Source organism: Nelumbo lutea, chromosome 5 (assembly GCF_056320005.1).
Source record: "Nelumbo lutea isolate HS-2025 chromosome 5, American lotus-T2T, whole genome shotgun sequence".
NCBI lineage: Eukaryota > Viridiplantae > Streptophyta > Magnoliopsida > Proteales > Nelumbonaceae > Nelumbo > Nelumbo lutea.
In genome coordinates this window covers 48,676,704-48,701,863 of record NC_142688.1, presented here as the reverse complement: position 1 = coordinate 48,701,863, position 25,160 = coordinate 48,676,704, and the positions used below count along the sequence as shown (strand labels likewise).

General features: G+C 35.5%; 1 pseudogene; it reads right to left on the bottom strand.

Moving 5' to 3' along the window:
• Positions 1–12,931: 12,931 nt before the first annotated feature.
• On the bottom strand, positions 12,932–17,716 carry LOC148852248 (cyclic dof factor 2 pseudogene; annotated as a pseudogene).
• Positions 17,717–25,160: the final 7,444 nt, after the last annotated feature.

Here is a 25,160-nt window from a genome sequence, read left to right as displayed (position 1 = left end):
GGACCGTGTTGAGTTGTCTCTGTAAAAAGCAAGATGGGAGTGTTTTTTCTATAGCACCTTTTTCATCATTTGCATTCAGTTTAATCTTGTTGTCGTGATCTGTTCTTGGTTTTATTTTATTTTACTTTTTATTTTTACTTCGAAGGTGTTCGTTTCTTCTTTCTTCTTATTACTATTTTCATTTTTCTGTTACTGAGACTTCCGATGTGAGTTGGTAATGTACTGAATCCTTCGTCTATATTGGTGATGGGTATAACCATCGAACCAACTTCTATATTAGATAAAACGCAACTAAAGCTTATGCCTTTAGGTTCATATTTTCTTCTCCCAATTGTTGATTTTTGATGTTTAGTCATTTCTTCACTCAGCAGATTGATTTACAATTCTCTAGCTGTAATTTCTGATTGTTCCTCAATGAGTTTCTCTTGTTTTATTCTACTTACGCAGAAGTTAATCATGTAAGGTAATTCGTAGAAGTCTGTTTCATATATCATTACCAGTGTTTAACTAATTGATTTTGTTTCACTTACTCCATTCTTATCATTATCGTAATGATATGCCCCTATGTTTCTTTTTTTATATGGCTCTCTTGTTTCCTTGTTTCATTCTACCTATGTTTTATGATGAATGACCAGAGTTTGGGAAGTCATCGGAACTGATGACGGAGCTTTGTTGAATTGATTCATCAGTCTGGAAGTCTACCCAGATCTGTTTTATTTTGTCTAACAATTGTCCCATCGTGTGTGTGTTTAATTTCCTCCCGACGAAAGATTTCAGGCACACTGGTGGTCGTGTTTGAGCTCAATTTCCTCCTGACAAAAGATTTCAGATACACCGACTATAACCACCCAGATCATTCATGTAAAAGAGTAAGAATAAAAAAAAAAAGAAGAGGAACCGGGATGACAATGGGAGATAGGAAACAACGTAGAAATGATCTTTCCCTATATAGAATCAGCAGCATGAAAGGGATCGAGAGGATTAGGCAGCCAACTCGGACATACTTAGGTGGTAGGGGAGGATATGTTACTGAAAGAGGAATGAAGTAAAAAAAATGATAATACAAATTAAAAGATTAAAAAATTAGGTAATAGAAAAATAAAAAAATAAAGATAAAAATGGTTTTCATAAAAATATATACAAATGATAAAATTAAATAAAAAGGGGAGATAAATTAAAATAAAATAATTTAGTTAGTTTTTTTTTTCTTGTGGTGGTTTGCTCATGTTTTCGCTCAGCATTATTGATTATTAATTGCTCTTAATTAGTTATTGAATTACTTTCTTTAATTTGGCTTATTTCGAATCCCATGTGAGCCCCACCTATTGGGACCGGGAGAGGGGTGTCTAATCTCTTCCCTCTCCTATCTGAGTCTTACTCGGTTTGGTTAGCCGATGCCTCGGGCTTTGAAGTCACTAATAAATTAAAAGTGCTTTCCAATGTAAATCCTAGAGGTTGCATCACCTTTTTTTCATTTACTTGATTGGTGGTGATTCCGTCTCCAGCCCAAGTCACAAGTGAGTCCATTTTCTGATGCTTACAATCATCAATGAAGAGAATGAAGTACCTGATTTGTTCGAAGGATGTCATTATCATTAGTCCACAGACATTTGTATGTACAAGCTACAGGATTGCCTTGGCTCTCCATGCATTGCTTGATGGAAATAATTTTCAATTTTGCTTACCAAGCAAGCATCATTCACATATGTCGTTCATCAATTGAATGGATAGAAGATTCCCCATCATGTTTTTTTGATGAAGTACTTTTAGCAATCACCAAATTTTTATTTTTGTTGTTGTATATCTTGCATGAATCGCCTTTGAAGAGCAAAGACTATCCTCTTTCCACCATTTTCCTAACACTTAATAGATTTGTCTTCAATTTTGGGACTAACAACACACATTTTGTATGAATTGTATCCCATTCCTTGTCTTAACAATGATAGGTCCTTTACCTTTGACCTCCAATAATTCCCCATTGCTAGGCGTGACTTGTGACTTAACTGACTTTCCTATATCTTTAAAGATCTTCTCATTACCTGTCATGTGATTACTGTAGCCGCTATCCAAATACCAAGTATCATCCTTCACTTTTGAAGCAGCATGACAAGCATAGAATAGATAATTATTTTTATCGTTCTCTTCAGAGTAATTAACTTGTTGTCTTTCCTTAAGACAACAATCCTTTTCTACATACCAAATTTCTTTACAATTTTGACATTATGGTTTTCCCTGAAACCAATAATCTTTCTCAAGATGACTAGTTTTCTTGCAAATATGGCATGGCAAATATTTTCCTTTTTTTTATCTATCCTAATATCTCCTCCATTTTTCTCGTTTCTACAACTTTCATCTTTTTCGGAATTTTCTCTAAATTTTCTTTCACCTCTTTTGGATTTCTGAGACCTTATATTGAGCTTGGATTGATAGGTGTTCTCTATAGAGCTTTCATTACGCCTACTTACTCTTTTTTCATAAGCTTCTAAAGAGCCTACCAATTTTGTCACTAAGAGAGTGGTGATATCTTTTGTCACCTCAATAGTGGTTATTATTGGATTATATTTTTCTACACACTAATTGATTGACAATTTCTCTTAATCTAGAATAATAATTTTTAATGGTCTAAGAATCCTTCATTTTCATATTCTCCAAATCCCTTTTAAGAGTTTGAAATTTAACAATAGGTATCTTGGCATTGCCTTGAAACTCCTCTTAAGGTATCCCATGCACCTTTGGCACTTGTAGCACCACAGATTCTTGAAAAAATTGGTTACATTACAAGAAATTTCCCATAAGCTGGGGCTTGTATTCGGCGGTCAAATTTTAAGAGGCCATATAACGTAACCAAATGATGAGTCCCGGCAGTTATTATTTTGAAAAAAAAAAAAGAAAATAATAACCAATTGACCAGTGAAACAGGGGTCCCGCCAAAACAGCTATGTCGTGCCAAAGGAGGGATTCGTTAAACATAACGACGAATATCTCTCACTTTAAATCATCCTTTCCTTGAATCTCGATGCCATATCTTTGTTCCTCCATTTAACTTATCATTTGAGAACTGTGAGAATCCATGCATAGAATTCGATTTCAAGAGAACTGCAGATGTGAGAGTGGAGATTTCAAGATAACTGTGGATTGGTTGTGAATATATGCTCAGAGAGAAGGATTTGAAGCCACGAATTTGTGAATAAAGATTTGAAGATTTGAAACTAGAGGGTTTGAGTTGAAGCCAGAAGATTTGTTCCTGGTACTCCATTCCTGCTTGTGCGAATGATATTCATCTTCTCTCCTTTCTGATTTTATATTTTTTTCTTATGAGACATCTTTATTTATATATCTTCACCTCTCTTTCCCCTCATATGCAGGGATTCATCCATCGGCCTCTATTTGGTACCCCAATCTTTTGTGAAGCCCTAAATAGAAGAGACATATTGGATTGTTGAAGCATAAACACGGCAGTAGGTCAAGCCAAATTCAAATGTAGGTATGTCAAAGCATAAAGAAATCATTTGAGGAATAAAGAATATATATCTGTCTTCATGTTCAAATTTTTGGAGATGGAGAATTTAGGTTTCTTAAAGAGTTTTTTATTTAACATTTTATTGGGGTTTCTTCTTTACTAGTTATGTACTATTTTCTAGACTCATAGATTTCCCTTACTATCATCATCTTGTAAGAAAAGCCCTATTTGGTGGGGAAACTATAGGTGAAAACACAATAAAAATTGAAAGTGGCAATAATTTATCTCTACTTCACTACAAAAAACTAGATAATTCTCTACTTCACTAGTGGGTACTGTCACTACTATCAACTCATAGGAATTTCTTTTTCTGTAGAAAGTAGCCAAGGATTCATTAGGATTCAATTTATAGTGTTTTTGATCCCCACTCAAGTTGCACCCCTAATTTTATTTTTCTGATTGGTAAAAAATCTCAATTACAACTGATTGACTATATCTATCAACCTTCAGCCTCAATAAGATTTATAAAGTGTTTTTGATCCCCACTCAAGTTGCACCCCTAATTTTATTTTTCTGATTGGTAAAAAATCTCAATTACAACTAATTGACTATATCTATCAACCTTCAGCCTCAATAAGCAGGGCAATAGAGTTTTGTAGAGAGTCAGTCCAGATGAGGCAATCAGAGTAATAAGCACCTCACCCAAAAATAGAGCACACAACCTAACTTTCTCATCCTGACCCAATACAAGGTTTAAAAAATAGAAAAAAAAAACCAATCATAAACCAACAAGACCATTGACCTACACAAATAGACGGAATACCAAAGTATTCTTTAAGCATGTAGCAACATTGCCATGCTTGGAAACTCATTGATGGTATTTTAATCATAGAAGTTTTCTTCATTGATACCCTTATTAGCAATGAAGTTGGTACACTTGTTGCCTTGTTTTAATGTTTAAGAAAAGGAAAGGCTCATGCTAACATTTGTTTTCTTTATTTTTTGAAAGATACATTGCTAGATGCCTACTTGCCAAGGGTGTGGGTATTTTATCAATGAATATATCAAACAAACATTGGTTATCATTCTAAACCACTATTTCCAAAATGTTGTGAGATAAGAAAATCTGAAGGCCATCAAAGCATTAAATTTAGTACAAATAGAGGTTCCCTCACTATAAAAATTATGGAAAGTAAGCTTCTTATAAAGTAAAATAGTCACATGATTTTTGCACATTAATGCTTTGGTTGCACCCTAACCACAAGAATTGTTATTCTTTCAAATGATATGTATGCTGAATGGTATATAAAACTAGTGATATATCAAAAACTTAGATCTTTATTTTATAAAATTCTTATCATCTTGGCATTGCCTAGGAGCCCACCTGGGCAACTAGGTACCCCACTGTCACCTAGAATCACCTGATGTGTTGACAAGTATGATTAGCAGTTTACTTTAAAACAATTGAGCACATCAAGAGGGGGTTCATCTCTACAACCCTAGTTGTAGTGATCAAATCAAAAAGACCAGATGATTTGGTCTTTTGAATTTAAAACTATAGGAATTGTGTGTATATTTTATGGTCAGTCACAATAAAATGCTTCAACCAAGGCTGCAGAAAATGCATTTGGACCTGCTGGTTATTTATTAGTAGCAGACCATACTTACATGCTTGCTTGATGGATGTGCATTCAATTGCAGATCCAGCACTTGATCCCACTTATAGATAATCAGTAAATTAGGAGTAGTGGGCTAGGTGAGGTTTGTAAATGGATTGCATTTAACAATATCTGAGTCCAATCTGAATATTGAAAAATGACATCTGAATCCAATCCCAATTCTGATCAGATTTGAAGATCTTGGGTTCGAATTTGAATCCTAATGGACTTGGATCAGATTCAAATTTAATCTGACACTGCTTTAATTTTTAAAATATAGAAAAAATTTAAAAAGTTGATGACTTTTTAATAAATTCATATAAATAAGACATACTAAATATATTATATATATTTTCATATATAATATAATATACAATTATATATTTTATAATTTCAAATATGACTATCTAAATTTATATATTAAAATCAATGAATATTATAATATAATCGAATTTGGATTTTAACTAGATTGGATGGAGTTAAATCCACATCCAGTAATGCAGATTGCAAAATCCAAATCCTATCCGATTATGTAAACACATAATCCTAATCCAAGATAATTGGATTGGATGTCAGAACAGACATCAGACATCAGAGGCCATTGACAACCCTAGGCTAGGTGAGGTATATTTTATTTTTCTGTACCACCATGCCTAGCAGATCCAAATTTTGCCAATTGATCAGCTATAGAATTTAGTTCCCTAGGAACCCAATTAAGGTTGACATGCAAGGAACCCAATATGTCTCTGGCCTCTGTCAGATAGTGGACTAACCTCCAAGGACCTCCATCCTTTTCTCCAAACCATTTTATTGTGTTTGCAGAGTTTTGTCTTTTGCAATTCAGAGACTTGTGAGGATAGCTAGAATTTCAGCCTTTGTTGAGTGAGATGTCCTTATCAAACTAGGGGTGTAAACGGATCGAATTCGAATCGGATCAGGCAATATCCGAATTTGAATCCGATTAGAAAATCTGATATCCGAATTCGATTTGATATCTGATGGACATTGAAAATTAATATCCGAATTTGAATCTGATTAAATATTTGAATATTCGATTCGATTCAAATTTGATTAATTATTTATTTTAGATAATTAATAAATATATAAATTATTTATATAACTTAATTATTATATATATTATATAAAATATTTTATATAAGAATTAAATAATCGATCGAATTCGGATATTTATTGAATCGAATCAGGTCATATCCGAATTCGAATCCGATTAACTATTCTGTAAGAATAGGATATCCAAATTCCACCGATTAAATATTCGAATTATCCGAATTCGATTCGATTATGTCAAATATCGAATTCGAAATCGGATTTTTGAATACTGTTGACACCCCTATATCGGACCACTAAAACCCCACCAAATTTTGACATCCCTCTTCTTGAACAGACCACCAACCCCTGCTGAAACGGGGTTACCAATGCCACTACCATCAAAATTTACATTCAACTCCAACACTTCTGGTATAGGACAGCTTCTGGTAATAATACTTAATGGTCTAGGAGATGAACGCAGGATCTCTAACAAGTTCATTTGAAGATCACCCCTCAAGATGCCTTTGAACTCAGAGGTTGCTTAACTGAGACTTTATTATCCCTCACTCCCTCCTTAAAGTCTTACTCACTGGTTGTTTTGAACTGAAAGACTTTATTGTTCCTATTTATTATCCGTCACTCCCTCCTTAAAAACTTTATTATTCATATTCTGCCTTTGAACTCAGAGGTTGTTGAACTAAGTCTAGCAATTCCTATTTGTTTTGATTTAAGTCAAACTGATTTTAATTTTATTCCAGATTAAAGTCTTTCTAAATTTGAATAATTTTATTCCAGATTATCATGCCAAGCTGTGGCAAATTTGAATGAGTACCCTCCATGTTTTAATTTTCTAAATCCTTAACTAGATTTCTGGTCCTTGAGGTAATTTGGGGTCAGTGGTTTGAGTAGATTTTTAAGAAGGCACCAATCTGGTCCTTATCAAAATAAGAAAATGGCACCAATCCGGTGCTTATCAAAATGGGTAATCTGGTCCTTCAGGTAATGGGTAACTTCCAGGAAGGCAAGCTTGGCCGCCCTAGCTTCCACTTCAGCCCCTGCCCCATCTAACACCCATACAGTGTTGAATTATTCTTAGGACTGCATTCTGGAAACTCGGGGCCCCACAGGGCATGCCCCACAGCACATTCCAACCGTGTATTGAAAACATCAATCTTTCAACGACAAGTAGAAGAGATGTTCCCAATGCACACTGAGATGAGCCTGTGGGGCGCTGATGTGATTTCTGTGGTGTATTTGAGTATATCTTACTTTTTAACGAGAATTTGCAAGAGAAATCTTCTTCAGTGTTCCTTAAACATTTTTTTTCTTCCCTTCAAGATGGGTGAAGATCCCATTATGAAAATAAGAACTTGGGTCAGTTTATCATCTTTGAGTTTGCTTGTATCTACATAATCCCAGGGCAACATCAGTCTATCCCCCTTTGTGAGTTTGGTAAAATAGAGAGTATTTCTGGTTAGCATTAATTTAGTATTTTAGTTGAGTAGAACAGATGATTTCATGTTAGCATTAATCCCATGGCACCAATCTTGATTTGTTGCATGCTAGTTGAGTAGAACAGAGGTTTCACTATCACTTGACTTGAACTACTTTGATGAATTGGTCTACTACTGTCATCAATTTGAGACTGTAGCATGATAGGTTTTGGTTTGTTGCTTTACCCAGGTAGCTTTGCATTGTTAGCATTTAGAACTCGTTGGCAACAAGAATGAGGTTTTAACTCAAGTCGGACAGGTTGTAATAGGATATCTGATATGAACTGCCTTATTGTCTTCTACAACCAAATAATAAAACAGAATGTCAAAAAAACCAGGTTGTGACCTTTTGAAGTTATGTTGCAATGAGCTAAGTACTTGATTGGGGGTTGTAAAGGAGAGTCTAGAATGGGGATTACCTATGCTATGAGTAAATTTGTAATTTCCTCGATTTTGTCTTGCATCTTGTGTATTATCTAGCATGTCACTCATGAATTGGGCCATTGGGAGATTTTAAATTTTTTAATACAATCACTTCTGTTGCTTTTCAACAACAACAACAATTCATATGCAGACTTCAAATTGAGTACCATGTCTGTGTTGTAAACTGCTTACAGCACCAGTGAGTGATTTTTACAAGTTGGAGTGTCTAGAAAAAGCTGAAGAGCAGACCAAAAAGGACATGGGTTGAAGTAGAGAAATGATTTAATGGACCACAACTTAACAGTAAATATAGCACTGAACATAGTAGAATGACAGAACAGATCCAATGTAGTTGACCCCATATAATTGGGACAAAACTTAGTTGATTTGAGTACATGTCAGAGGTATAAAGGCATCCTCTCTAGGAGGAGGGGATGAGACAAAGGTCAAAAGTTTTGGGAAGGATTCAATCATCAAGGTGGTTGGAGATCAGGGTTACCTACAGAACTACCACCAAAATTTAGCTTTATTCTGTTGAGGAGGAGATCAGCTTACATGAATAGTGGGAATGAGGAAGAGGAGCCTGCTACTGTACTCCAATCTCAGTCATCTACTATAAAAGCCTTGAACAGATCCAATGTTTTCAGCCAATTTAAGAAATCGGTGGTTATGTTTTTCTACGAATTCATCCTTTGATTTTCCTTTTCCTTGGAAGATCCTAGTGTTCCTCTCTTCCCAGACTGCTGAAACAATAGCTGATCTCGTTGCTCTCCACCCTGCCCCTTTTATTTGGTTATCAGAAGCTCGAGTTGAGTAGCTATTGTTTGATAGTGTTTGTTTATGTTTCTCTACTTCGTTTTATCAAGTTCTATTCCCCTGGATTTTGGTTTTTGGTAAGTTTAGATTTGTGGGTAGTGAGGTTCAGATTTGCATACTGTACTGGTGTTAGATCAGGGTTAGAAATAATTACATATTTAGATTTTTTTTTGTTGAAGATCGTTTGGTGCCGTTCATTATTAGAAAGAAAAAATAGCATCAGATCAAATTAGTTTCTCCATACAAAATTACCAAAAGATTTTAATCTGATCGGCCCACTTCTTTTCTTTCTTTCTTTCTTTCTTTTCTTTTGAATCACCACATTATTAAGAATTAAATAAAGAATTCGGTTCTTATGCTGATATATTTCTTGAGGCAAAAATAATTATTGAGATGCTTTTCATACTTCATCAACAATGCTGTTAAGATATCATCAGCATTTCAAAATTAAATTAGGATGAATCAAGGGTTTGACGGGGGTAGATCAAGAAGGCTGAACAAAAAAATGATAATTGTATTTGGGTTAGAATCTCAAATTTGATGGGGTTTTAAATCACAGGTGATTCTTTTAAATCAAATAAAGATGCTGTTGTATTAATCATGCCACATTTTTTCTTTACTTTGTGATACTCTTATTCTTAGCTTCAAAAGAATGGAGGATTGTTAAAATGAAATGCTCTTAATTTCTTAGCTTCTCTGCTGAGTCAAGATATATGGAAGATGGCTACTTATTGAAAAGCTCTATACATATTGATGTATAAAATATAAACTGTCAGAAACTCTTGTAGTTACCGGGATTTCATTCAACTTTATTTCATGTACTGGAAGAAGAGGGGAAGAAGAATTCATCTCCCATTCCTTCTCGCCAATTCAATTGTATATATTAAGTCTTACTACTTTAGATGGAAAATGATGGTCTACATTTTTTGTTTTTTTGTTTTTTTTTTTTTTGAAATTTGAAGGCACCAGAATGCTACTTTGATTTAAGGTCTACATCTACATCCATGCCTAGGAGATTTCAGAATAGGTTGATCTTCTACCTATGAAGGTATAATTGGTAGGGCTCACTGGCTGACTTTGGGTCCCCAAGACCTTCCTTTCCAGCTTTCTATCCAGAAATTGTGGGTGCCATCAGTAGCTAATCAGTGTAACCAATACTCAAAGCTGGCTACACAATACAGGCTCACTAAAACACTTTATTTTCTTGCGGATGACGATTTGCCCACAATGAAAGTGATCTGGTTTTGATCCACAAGCTTACAGGGATATTCCCAGCTTCTCCACTGTCTTCTCCTGTTCAGCAGATACTTTGAATGATTGGTGACCCTATTGACCAATTTTTAACCCTAGTGACAGAAGAAAGACTAGTAGAATTCTACTATGATCTTCACATTCAATTAATGTGTTGGTAGGGTACAGTGCCATTTGTCTTTTTTAATGTGTTGTCCAAAATGCCAATCTTGTTCCAAGTAAATTGAGGTATGGGTTTGGGAACTTAGGCCTCATGGCTGAGAATGTGGCACAAAGGGCCCAAAATATTGAATCTCCATGATCTTCTAGGCGAGCCCACATCACGTTGCGGCTCACCATAATGGAACAGAGATGGGCTGATTGTCAGAGGCCATAACCTAAACAAGTAACCATTTAAGATGGTTTATTTTGATGTTTTCTTTACAATGTACCTACAACAGTCATTCTTCTACTACTTGTGGAAATTTACCAAAGAAGATATTGGTGGAAATGGCATGCTGTGGTTGTGTGTGATTGATGAATAATTTTACCATTTCTATAAGTGGGCACATGAGAAGTCTAAGTTTTCGATTCGGATGCCTTTCATTGCTTGGTTGAGATATATTGTAGCTTCACAGGCTTAAGCAGTGGCTTTCTGAAAGCATCACCATGATGGGTGTAGAAGTGTCAATTTTCTATAAAAGATAGGCACAGGCTTAAGCAGTGGCTTTCTGTGCATATGTGGCCTGCTTGTATGCCATTGTTCAACATTTTAGGATCTAGAAAGAAATAAAAGGAAATATCTATCTACAGATTTTAAATATTAATTTAAATTTGTTGGAGTTTACAATTGCATTTATTCACATCAGCTTATTTTTCTTATAGTCCTGAATCCATTTTCATATATATTCAATCATAATTGCACTATCATCAAACTCAACCCAGATATAAATTAACTTGGGTTCGATTTCCTACACTTTTTTCTCTTTTTTTTTTTTTTTCAATTCAACTACCTATTCTTAGGAGAATGTAAAAGGCACTTATTTATTGTGTTCTATGCATGTTATATTATCATATACCATTCAAACTTGTGTTATGACTTGTGTGTTTGTAATCTATGTACAGGTAGGGGAGTTTTAGGATTACCAATTCCTGGTTGCCCTGAAGCGTTCCAATTATTCTGGCAAGATGAACAATCCGAGGAAGAAGGTTGTAGAAGCCAAAGATCAGGGGAAGAAGGCAGTAGCAGTCAAAGATCGAAGGAACAATAAATTGTCATAGATCAATAAACTGTATTTGAACAATTTGTTTTCGATGCTATAATGATTAATCTTCATATTAATAGATTGAGTTTTACATTTTAATTTTTATTTAAGTTGTTTAAGTTTCCATATATCAATTTGCAAGAGTGTATTAAGTATGTATTATAGTGGTGGACCAATAAAGTGCAGATATAAAAAGATGTTGAAAATAACATATAAAAAAAAAATTAATAGTGACCAAAGCCGGCGGTCACCTAATGGCCTGGCGTAGCTATACATAAGGCCTAAATGGCGACTTAAGTATGATCTAAGCCAGCGGTTCAGGTCATCACTAAAACGAGCAGGACACTTTTTGCAAAATTTAGGTCGGCAGTCCAGACTGCCGCCTAAAGGAGCAGCCAGTTTTTGACAAAACTAAAGCCGGCGATTCAGACCGCCACCTAAGAGAGTAGGGCTTTTTTACCAAAACCTACGCTGGCAGTCCATGGCGTCTACGTCGGTGGTCTAAACCATCGGCACATATGTAAATTGAAAATCATGCCAGTGGTTTGCTTTTACTTGTACCGACGGTTTGTAATATCGGTATTTATATTATATTTTAAAAATTATTTATTTATTTACTTTACCTGCGGTTTAGAACTACCGGTATAATAAAGGATAAGCCAACTGTTTTGACAAAATGCCGGCAATACTTAATTTTATAGTCCAAATTGATGCCACCTAGGCCGGCGGGTTTGTACAAATTTGTTGGCGATCATGAGTTTCCCCGGTGGTGGCTATACCGGCAAAGAAAGACTGCCGGTAGATCGCCGGCATTGGTCATTTCCGATGGTCATGTAGTTTTTGTCGGCGGTCCCAAACCGTCGGCAAAAACCTATATTTTTGTAGTGTTCTACCATTGTCAATTGTATGTGATAGAGAGAAAAATTATCCTTCTCTGTATTCTTTTGTAATTGTCTTACTTTGTATGACTACAATGGCAAAGAATTCTACGTGGGTTGCACCTCAAAATGCTTGAACGATACCAAAGTGATAATGAGCTTACCATGCAGTGGATTTGGATGCTGCCAGACCACGATACCCAAGGGTATCGCTGATTTTCAAATACAGATTCATAGCGTTTACAACTTCACATACACATGGAATGTTAGTAGATGCGGGATTGTTGTTCTGTCCGATCAAGATGACTTAGAGTGGCAAGTGTCACAACTTTGGAATATCAGAAACAACGTGAACGACCTTGTAACTTCTGGCATTCGACGTCCAATAGTACTGGATTGGGCAATTCGAAACAACAATAAGTCTTGCGAGGAAGCACGAGGAATGAACAATTCTGCCTGCGGGAGAAACACATATTGCTCCAATTCCACTAATGGCCCTGGATATCTTTGTCATTGTTTGCAAGGTTACGATCAATTTCTAATTATTATCATGCTTTTCACTTAAGGCTCAGTTTGGAAGGAGTATAAATACAAATATGTTGAGTGCAAAACCTTGTATTTTCTTCATATTTGCATTTCTACTCCTTCCAAACTGAGCTTAATTGCGTTTCAATATTGTCATAGGAGAATTCCGCATCACTGGCTCTTGTAAACTCACTCTATTTCCTTCTTCTGTATGATTCGATGCAGTGATGGAATATCCACTTGAGCGATCATCCCCATTTTCTGCTCCAGAGGAAACTGGAATCCTCTGCTCTTCTGGTCTATGAAACCCGTTCCTAGTGGTGCAATTCCGCATTGTCTTCTCTGCGAGGTTCAGAACCGAAGCCATGGATTCACATAGAGGCGCATCAGAGCCAAAGGTGAGAGCGGTGCCATTGGGTTTCAACGTTGGGTGGTGAACTCCATCTAGGGCATCAGCTCGACTGGTTTGCAGGGCTTCGGAGGTAGTAATATGCCGGTAGTGTGAGGCAGAGTTCTTGTTCTTGCGACGGCCAGCTCCTACAGGCACATTTCTCATGGTTCCACCGGCCGTCCAGTATCTCTGACAATTCTTACAGAAATGCCGAGGTTGGTTGACATTATAATTGTTATAGTAACAGAACTTGGTATCCATACTATTACAGCGAGGACATGGAAGTATCTTGTCAGGCTTCTTCAGGGTCTTCTCTTGTGGGATACTTGTCTCGCTCTGTTCTTCTTCAGTCTTGCTAGCTTTTGGTGTTGCAGTTTCTTTGTCAACCGAGGGAGTTTTGGGGTTTTCATTTATCACTAGGGAAGTATCATGATCTGTCACCTCTTTCACACTTGCAGGTGGTAAACCATTACCATCCTCCCCTTCAGTCTTGGCAGGTTTTCCTCCTGATTGATCCTGAAATTCAGGACCCAATATCTTCAGTAAGAAAAAAGAATCAACCGTGCAAAAAAAAACAGCTAAATTTCAAATAAAACGTGAACATGACAAGCATAATTCGGGTAGCAAAGGGAAAAACGCAGGAAATGTTGATGCACAACTTGGGGACGGGGAGTCGAGAGGGTTAAGATGGATGCTGGATTTGATGCATAATTCTTTGATATTTCGTATACAAGGGATGAAGACGAAAAACTTCTATCAAATTTAGTGGAAACACAATTGAGAACTTTTAAAAGATCACAAGTAGTGCATCTACTTTTCTACGGCTTGGTACCTGGTATCAGCTTTTCAGTAGCAATTACAGAGAAAACCAAAGGTTTGGTACAATAATTCCCAAACAGTACAAAGTTGAAGTTGGGGAATAAGAAAAGGAAAGGTTTGTGAAAATCACGCTCGGGAATTTATAGGATATGTTTATCTCTGTACCAGGAGGACAAAGAAAATTAAGTAAATTCAAATAATACATCGTTCACAGAAAATAAAAATGGAAAGAAAGTTTAGCTCGGAAGAAGGAAAGAGTTAGAAGTGGAAGGAAAATTGTCTAGTAGTTGTTAAAGGCAAAGATTTGTCTGTTCAGAGACTCACTGAAAAGGGTGGGAGACGTTTAGACAAAAGTTAAAAAAAAAAAACAAAACAAAAAATTGTCCGGAGATACTATCGAAAAAACAAACCGGACTTCTCCACAAGAAAAAAAAAAAAAAAAAAAAAAAAAAAAACTCCAATTATATTAAAGCACAAATTGTCATAGGTCTATCTAGGAACTGGTTCAGCACAGAAATGGTTCTCCGAGACAAAACAGTAATTGAACTGACAGTTGGTAGAACTCAAAAAAGGAGCTTGCTCGGGGAGCGAAAATCAAGCAGACTGGAACTGTAATAGGGCATTAGCTTACCTGAAAATAAGAATACCTTAGGATTTTGAGCAGACCCTCTAACTCAAAGCAGGTAAATGTTAATTAAACAAGAAGATCCAAATGAAGACATCATCAAAACCAAATATTTCCTGTTAAACCTGTTTTAATTCTCAAAAGTAGACCTAAGTTATCTAAATTTTTAATGAAATACGAGTTGTTGATTGATTCATTTACTGATCAAAATAAGCCTTCATTTTTTTTTCACCCAAAAATTACTAGAAAATCGATTGTGTCAACAAGAAAAGGAATGCTAAAAGCGAGCAGTAGCGAGGGCTAAGTATTTCCAGAAACAAACAAAAGAAACGCAATGTTCAAATCAAACCTCAGTAACAAATCGAACCCAGAATCCCACCAAAGCCAGAATTTCAAAAACAGAGAAAACACAGCCAAGATAACAAACCACGAAATCATTATAGTGTATTAATAGTTTTTAAGGTTTCCTAGCCCAGCCTAGCCCACACCCCCAAGCATAATAATGTTTGTTAAGGCTTGGGATAGGTAACGGATTGCCTATGTTAACTAAGCTATGATTCTTTTACAAATTAAAATTTCTATGTAGTTTTAGTTTATTATAAAAAATATATAAAATTTCTGATCTATATATTTATATGATACTTGTTATCTAAATATATATGTATATAACTAAGGTTCAAAATATTGATACATATCAGGCTACATTGACTGATACGTATCGTATCGAGGTTGGGTCGATAAGTGGTTCAGAAGATAGATTGCCCTTAAACCAGCCCCTATGAACCATATTTGAAAAAAAAAAAACAAAAAAAAGAGTACCGATACAGTGTATACACACTATCGACATATCACCCTATATCAATATTTTGAACCTCATATATAACTTCCAGGTTGAGCTTAGGGGTTGCTTAGCTTGGACCTACCTAGTAGGGCCATTAATAGACTCCAAAAGTATGATACCTGATTTGACTCTAAATCTGAAAATCCTGGATTTGGATGTTAGAACTAGTATGTAATTAATAATTGGATCAAATGTGGATTTAACATCATTCGGTCTGCCTAAAATCCAAGTTCAATAAAAATTATTATTTTATGTATATATGTAATATAATTATGTATACATAAGGATATTATGTACAATTATATAAATTTATAATTGATAAATTTAATATTTTATATTTATATACATTTATTATACATATACACTTTAAAATAATTAACATTTTAAAACATTTTTTTGTCATTTTAAACACAATAAAATGGTTGTAGATTAAATTTGCATTTGATCCCAAATCTAACATAATAATTAGATGTAGATGTGGAGATGGAGATTTCATAATTGAATGTGGATGTGGGTCCACTAGGATCCGATCTAAATTTGATCAATTTAAAGAACTACTACCTACAATATTTGTGGGCTAGGTAGAAATCTATGCTAGACCTAGCTCAGAAGAAAATAATTGCTTGAGCATAAAAATTTATAGGTCTAGCTAGGTTAGGCTAAATTATAAACTATTATCCCTAATTAGAAGGAGCCTTATGATATTTCTAATCGTGCCATTTTTAGATTTATTTTTTAATTAAATTTTAATTTTTTTATTTGGAATGGAAATGGTTTATTTTATTACTTTTAATAAATTTTATAGTTATTATTTTATTATTACTATTATTATTATTATTATTATTATTATTATTATTACTTATCCTATTATTTTTACTTTTCCCCTTTTCTTTTTTCATTTTAACAAAATTATACATTTAGCTTCAAAAAAATTATTTTTAATTTTCTTATTAATATTAATTATTTTAAATATAATTCAAAGCACTTGAATTTTTAATTTGTGAACTACTGATTTTTATTAATTTCTTAATTTTTAATAGTTCCTAGATAAAAGATTAGTAAAATTTAATATTTTAATAATTTTAGTATGTTTTATTAAATTTAGATTTTAGGCTTAAATTATAACTTTATGACAATTAACCAATTAAATAAAATTTGAATATAAAACAAATAAATGAGATTTGTATGAGAGTAGAATTTGTGGACGTGATGTGGAGCTGGCCTGAGTTGGATTGAAATAATCACCCCTGAGCAAATTTCTTTTGATTTATTAGATTAATGAGGATAGGTGAGAAAATAAAATATAAAAGGCGTATCGGCTTGTATCGATTTTTTTTTTGTTTTTTTTTTTCGAATCTAGTTCAAAGGGGCCGGTATAAGGCTAGTCTACCCCCTAAAAGACTCGTCGACCCGAAACACCGCCTATATGGGAGAATCCAAAAGGCCTCGTTACAATATGTATCGATGGTACGACCTGATACGTATCGATATTTTGAACCTTGCTCTTAACTACATCAAAAGTTTTGTTTTAATAATGGGTTTAGGTGTTTTTAGGAGCGAGCTGCAAGAGTTCAAGTATTCAATGATTGTCTCAAATTTTTCTATCTTAGAGGAGGGCACTTGGGAGTGCGAAGTTTTCCTCAAGTGTTGTTTGATCAATGTGGTTTGCAATTTAGTGCAAAAGTGGATGAGGTTAAATGTTGGTCTGCCCTCTGTTGGCATCTCAACTTGAAGCCAAAAGTCAAAAATACGTTATTTTCCCTATTTCAGATTTAACGTTAACGCGGAAGCAGACTCCAAATGCCCAAATTCCATTAAGTGGACATTTTGAGTTACCCCCCCCCCCACATATCTCTTTCGCTCTCCATCTCTCTTTGTAGTTAACCAAACATAGGATCCCATACCTGATAATTAGTTCTAGAAGTTCGAATTTCTGGAAAACTTCTAGAAAGTGGATTATTTTTTTAACACTCCTCCTTAATACACTTTCTTGTAACTCCTAATTTCTCTTGTAACAACTCAAACTTTGAATAAAATAATGCCTTTGTGAAAATTTCTACTAATTATTCTTCAAAGTTGCAGTGCTTGAGCTCAATTTCTCCTTTGCTAGTTGTCTCTCGTAAAAAGTGGTACTTGATTGCAATGTGTTTCGTTCTGCTATGGTATACTGATTTTTTGCCATTGCTATAGCAAACTTGTTGTCACAATAGATTATTGTTGGTTCCTTTTGCCTTTCACCCATGTCTTCGAGTATTCTTCCTAGCCATATAGCTTGACTTGTAGCTACCGCTGCTATGTATTCAGCTTCTTCGGATGATTGTGCTAATGTGTCTTGCTTCTTTGATACCCATGAGATATTCCAGAACCTTGTGAGAAGGCATAGCCTGAGGTACTCTTCATTTGGATTTGTACCAAATGAAGTATTCTTTCATGCCCTCCACGTATCTTAGTATCCTTTTTGCTGCTTCATAGTGAGCTTGACTTGGTCTTTGCATAAACCTTGAGAGTAGACTTGTTGCATACATAATGCCTGGCCATTTAGTTGTGAGGAGTAATAAAGTGCAGATATAAAAAGATGTTGAAAATAACATATCAAAAAACAAAAATTAATAGTGATCAAAGCCGGCGGTCACCTAATCGCCTGGCGTAGCTATATATAAGGCCTAAATGGCGACTTAAGTATGATCTAAGCCAGCGGTTCAGGTCATTGCTAAAACGAGCAGGACAACTTTTGCAAAATCTAGGCCGGCAGTTCAGATCGCCACCTAAAAGAGTAGGGCTTTTTTACCAAAACCTACACTGGCGGTCCATGGTGTCTACGTCGGTGGTCTATACCATCGGCACATATGTAAATTGAAAATCATGCCAGCAGTCTGCTTTTACTTGTACGAACGGTTTGTAATGTCGGTATTTATATTATATTTTAAAAATTATTTATTTATTTATTTTTATTTTACCTGTGGTTTAGGACTGCCAGTATAATAAAGGATAAGCCGGCAGTTCTGACAAAATGCTGCCAATACTTAATTTAATAGTTCAAATTGATGCCACCTAGGCCGACAGGTTTGTACAGATTTGTTGGCAGTCATGAGTTTCCCCGACGGTGGCTACACCGGCAAAGATAGTCATAATTTTCTCAAGAGAAAATGGGGATTGGAATTTGGCTTTTAGCTAGAATGGCGGCCATGATAAGGTTTGGGATAATAGGGAATTTTAGCTAAAAAGGTAATAACACCCAAAAATAATCAATTGGGCTTTGATATCACTATTGTTAGGACTTGGGACTTAGGATGTGAGAGAGAATAAACTAAGTAAGATAGAGTGGTAGCAAATGGTAAAAGCTCAAGATGTTGGGAAAATGGGAATTTGTATTGGCTTGTCCTCAAATGTACAAACTTAGTCCTATTTACAGTGGAGAGAAGTCGGTGGAGCAAAAGCCTACCGATATTCTAGATAATTTCTTTACATTTTCTAGAGGCGTAGAGATTTAATTTCTAAGGAGTGCGTTTAGGATTGATGAACTGCCTCATTGTCTTCTACAACCAAATAATAAAACAGAATAATAAAGGTTTGTGTCAAAAAAACCAGGTTGTGACCTTTTGAAGTTATGTTGCAATGAGCTAAGTACTTGATTGGGGATTGTAAAGGAGAGTCTAGAATGGGGATTACCTATTCTATGAGTAAATTTGTAATTTCCTTGATTTTGTCTTGCATCTTTTGTATTATCTAGCATGTCACTCATGAATTGGGCCATCAGGAGATTTTAAATTTATTAATACAATCACTTCTGTTGCTTATCAACAACAATAATTCATATGCAGACTTCAAATTGAGTACCATGTCTGTGTTATAAACTGCTTACAGCACCAGTGAGTGATTTTTACAAGTTGGAGTGTCTAGAAAAAGCTGAAGAGCAGACCAAAACGGACATGGGTTGAAGTAGAGAAATGATTTAATAGACCACAACTTAACAGTAAATATAGCACTAAACATAGTAGAATGACAGAACAGATCCAATGTAGATGACCCCATATAATTGAGACAAAACTTAGTTGATTTGAGTACATGTCAGAGGTATAAAGGCGTCCTCTCTAGGAGGAGGGGATGAGACAAAGGTCAAAAGTTTTGGGAAGGATTCAATCATCAAGGTGGTTGGAGACCAGAGTTACCTACAGAACTACCACCAAAATTTAGCTTTATTCTGTTGAGGAGGAGATCAGCTTACATGAATAGTGGGAATGAGGAAGAGGAGCCTGCTACTGTACTCCAATCTCAGTCATCTACTGTAAAAGCCTTGAACAGATCCAATGTTTTCAGCCAATTTAAGAAATCGGTGGTTATGTTTTTCTACGAATTCATCCTTTGATTTTCCTTTTCCTTGGAAGATCCTAGTGTTCCTCTCTTCCCAAACTGCTGAAACAATAGCTGATCTCGTTGCTCTCCACCCTGCCCCTTTTATTTGGTTATCAGAAGCTCGAGTTGAGTAGCTATTGTTTGATAGTGTTTGTTTATGTTTCTCTACTTCGTTTTTTCAAGTTCTATTCCCCTCGATTTTGGTTTTTGGTAAGTTTAGATTGTGGGTAGTGAGGTTCAGATTTGCATACTGTACTGGTGTTGGATCAGGGTTAGAAATAATTACATATTTAGAGTTTTTCTTGTTGAAGATTGTTTGGTGCCGCTCATTATTAGAAAGAAAAAATAGCATCAGATCAAATTAGTTTCTCCATACAAAATTACCAAAAGATTTTAATCTGATCGGCCCACTTCTTTTCTTTCTTTCTTTCTTTCTTTCTTTTCTTTTGAATCACCACATTATTAAGAATTAAATAAAGAATTCGGTTCTTATGCTGATATATTTCTTGAGGCAAAAATAATTATTGAGATGCTTTTCATACTTCATCAACAATGTTGTTAAGACATCATCAGCATTTCAAAATTAAATTAGGATGAAGCAAGGGTTTGACGGGAGTAGATCAAGAAGGCTGAACAAAAAAATGATAATTGTATTTGGGTTAGAATCTCAAATTTGATGGGGTTTTAAATGACAGGTGATTCTTTTAAATCAAATAAAGATGCTGTTGTATTAATCATGCCACATTTTTTCTTTACTTTGTGATACTCTTATTCTTAGCTTCAAAAGAATGGAGGATTGTTAAAATGAAATGCTCTTAATTTCTTAGCTTCTCTGCTGAGTCAAGATATATGGAAGATGGCTACTTATTGAAAAGCTCTATACATATTGATGTATAAAATATAAACTGTCAGAAACTCTTGTAGTTACCGGGATTTCATTCAACTTTATTTCATGTACTGGAATAAGAGGGGAAGAAGAATTCATCTCCCATTCCTTCTCGCCAATTCAATTGTATATATTAAGTCTTACTACTTTAGATGGAAAACGATGGTCTACATTTTTTGTTATTTATTATTTTCTTTTTTGAAATTTGAAGGCACCAGAATGCTACTTTGATTTAGGGTCTACATCTACATCCATGCCTAGGAGATTTCAGAATAGGTTGATCTTCTACCTATGAAGGTATAATTGGTAGGGCTCACTGGCTGACTTTGGGTTCCCAAGACCTTCCTTTCCAGCTTTCTATCCAGAAATTGTGGGTGCCATCAGTAGCTAATCAGTGTAACCAATACTCAAAGTTGGGCTACACAATACAGGCTCACCAGAACACTTTATTTTCTTGCGGATGAAGATTTGCCCACAATGAAAGTGATCTGGTTTTGATCCACAAGCTTACAGGGATATTTCCAGCTTCTCCACTGTCTTCTCCTGTTCAGCAGATACTTTGAATGATTGGTGACCCTATTGACCAATTTTTAACCCTAGTGACAGAAGAAAGACTAGTAGATTTCTACTATGATCTTCAAAATCAATGCATGTGTTGGAAGGGTACAGTGCCATTTGTCTTTTTTAATGTGTTGTCCAAAATGCCAATCTTGTTCCAAGTAAATTGAGGTATGGGTTTGGGAACTTAGGCCTCATGGCTGAGAATGTGGCACAAAGGGCCCAAAATATTGTCAGAGGCCATAACCTAAACAAGTAACCATTTAAGATGGTTTATTTTGATGTTTTCTTTACAATGTACCTACAACAGTCATTCTTCTACTACTTGTGGAAATTTACCAAAGAAGATATTGGTGGAAATGGCATGCTGTGGTTGTGTGTGATTGATGAATAATTTTACCATTTCTATAAGTGGGCACATGAGAAGTCTAAGTTTTCGACTCGGATGCCTTTCATTGCTTGGTTGAGATATATTGTAGCTTCACAGGCTTAAGCAGTGGCTTTCTGAAAGCATCACCATGATGGGTGTAGAAGTATCAATTTTCTATAAAAGATAGGCACAGGATTAAGCAGTGGCTTTCTGTGCATATGTGGCCTGCTTGTATGCCATCGTTCAACATTTTAGGATATAGAAAGAAATAAAAGGAAATATCTACTTACAGATTTTAAATATTAATTTAAATTTGCAGGAGTTTACAATTGCATTTATTCACATCAGCTTATTTTTCTTATAGTCCTGAATCCATTTTCATATATATTCAATCATAATTGCACTATCATCAAACTCAACCCAGATATAAATTAACTTGGGTTCGATTTCCTACACTTTTTTCTCTTTTTTTTTTTTTTCAATTCAACTACCTATTCTTAGGAGAATGTATACACCTTTCATGGGGCACTTATTTATTGTGTTCTATGCATGTTATATTATCATATACCATTCAAACTTGTGTTATGACTTGCGTGTTTGTAATGTATGTACAGGTAGGGGAGTTTTAGGATTATCAATTCCTGGTTGCCCTGAAGCGTTCCAATTATTCTGGCAAGATGAACAATCCGAGGAAGAAGGTTGTAGAAGCCAAAGATCAGAGGAAGAAGGCAGTAGCAGTCAAAGATCGAAGGAACAATAAATTGTCATAGATCAATAAACTGTATTTGAACAATTTGTTTTCGATGTTATAATGATTAATCTTTATATTAATAGATTGAGTTTTACATTTTAACTTTTATTTAAGTTGTTTAAGTTTCCATATATCAATTTGCAAGAGAGTATTAAGTATGTATTATAGTGGTGGACCAATAAAGTGCAGATATAAAAAGATGTTGGAAATAACATATAAAAAAAAAAATTAATAGTGACCAAAGCCGGCGGTCACCTAATCGCCTGGCGTAGCTATACATAAGGCCTAAATGGCGACTTAAGTATGATCTAAGCCAGCAGTTCAGCTCATCACTAAAACGAGCAGGACAATTTTTGCAAAATTTAGGTCAGCAGTCCCGACTGCCGCCCAAAGGAGCAGCCAGTTTTTGACAAAACTAAAGCCGGCGATTCAGACCGCCACCTAAAGAGTAGGGCTTTTTTACCAAAACCTACGCTGGCAGTCCATGGCGTCTACGTCGGTGGTCTAAACCATCGGCACATATGTAAATTGAAAATCATGCCAGTGGTTTGCTTTTACTTGTACCGACGGTTTGTAATGTCGGTATTTATATTATATTTTAATAATTATTTATTTTTGTACTTTACCTGCGGTTTAGGACTGTCGGTATAGTAAAGGATAAGCCAACTGTTCTGACAAAATGCCGGCAATACTTAATTTAATAGTTCAAATTGATGCCACTTAGGCCGACAGGTTTGTACAGATTTGCTGGTAGTCATGAGTTTCCCCGATGGTGGCTACACCCGCAAAGATAGTCATAATTTTCTCAAGAAAAAATGGGGATTGGAATTTGGCTTTTAGCTAGAATGGTGGCCATTATAAGGTTTGGGATGATAGGGAATTTTAGCTAAAAAGGTAATAACACCCAAAAATAATCAAATGGGCTTTGATATCACTATTGTTAGGACTTGGGACTTAGGATGTGAGAGGGAATAAACTAGGTAAGATAGAGTGGTAGCAAATGGTAAAAGCTCAAGATGTTGGGAAAATGGGAATTTGTATTGGCTTGTCCTCAAATGTACAAACTTAGTCCTATTTACAGTGGAGAGAAATCGGTGGAGCAAAAGCCAACCGACATTCTAGATAATTTCTTTACATTTTCTAGAGGTGTAGAGATTTAATTTCTAAGGAGTGCGTTTAGGGTTGATGAACTCGAATTTGAATGTGGTTAGTTTTGGTTCGTTGGATTGAGCTCCTCTTATCAATCTTTTATCTTGTGTCCCTCCAATTTGGGTCTCGATTTTGACTATTGATCATTCGTTTCACCCAAAGCCTGCAACAACTTTGTTTCTTTCAGAAGCTATTCAAGGGCTTAGAAAGAGAGTGAGGTGATGCATATTTGTTGGATTCCTTGGATTTGGTGGGTTTTCCCATCTTGAGTGGTTAAGAAGCTCCACTTCATCAGCAGCATTGTTCTCCTTCTTCTTCACCAACTTTTAGCATCAGCAGCATTCTTCTAGTCTCCCATCTTGAGTCCTTTAGCAATTTCTCTCTCTTCCCCTTGCAATCGTTAGAGCAAGTTGAACAGGTTGAGTTTCGGGAGGTTGTGATTTGTCCAAAGGTGCAACTGGAGCGGGCCTAATTAGAGTCTGAACTAATCTAACCTACAAATTTACATGAACTAGGAATGGACTTTTGGTCCTCAGACTTGGACTGATCTTGGTCTCTGGCTGGGTTTAGTGTACAAACTGGGCTTGGGCCTCAAACCCAATTCTTAGAATTGGGCCACAAACCCAATTCGTATTTAGGGACAGACATTTCTCCCTCATTGGGGGAGCAGCGAAACATTGACGCTGCAATAATGTTAAATTTACACACATTAATTAAAGAAATATATATTTCTCAAACTCTCCACCGTATGAAAAGTAATCCAAAACTTGGTATTATGAATGCGATAATAAATGTAACAGATAGGACAACCAGCGACTCCTTTTTCTTTGTGGTTTCAATATATGCTTTGATCGTATTGCACAAGCTTTGTTTGGAGTTTGGACCCCTTTACACGCCTTTGTTTGGACTTTGGAGCTCATCCTATCCCTATGCCTACGGTTTGTGATTTGAATTTGTCCTTGTTTTTTGTGGTTTCAGCACATTTACACGCCTTTTGATGGTTCATCGTGATCTTCTCACCCTAGATGCTACTTTTCACTCTTTTTTTTTTTAAGACATAGAGAAGATTGAAAGAAAGGGAGTACCATTGACTTTACTCATGACTGATGAAAAAAATACCATCACAAAAAAAAAAAAAAAAACCTACTGATTGACCAAGAAAAAGCAAATAATAAGTCAATAGCAGACTCTTAAAAGAATGTTAAAGAATAGTTCAAGAGGGCAAGGTAGATGAGGCAAGAGAGGTCAGCGGAATTTGGTTCTTAAGCTTTCTAGGTTTTGGGTTTTATTGGTTTGCCTTCTATGCGGCTACCTTTTTAGTATACTTGTTGAATGATTATGTGTTTTGTAAAAGGAAAATACTGGTCTGCTAAAACATTTTTAGTATATATGATGTAAAGTGAACTGTGGCCACCAACCCTCCCCCTTGAATTGGCATGTATCTCATTTTATAATTTTAGATAACCTCCATTTCAGGAGGTTGAGATTTCTCCAATATCATTAGAGGTGCAACTGGAGTGGGCTTAATCAGAGTCTGAATTGATCTAGCCTGCAATTTTACTTGGGCTAGGCATGGAATTTTAGTCCTCAGGCTGGGTTTGGGCCCAAAATTTTGGGTT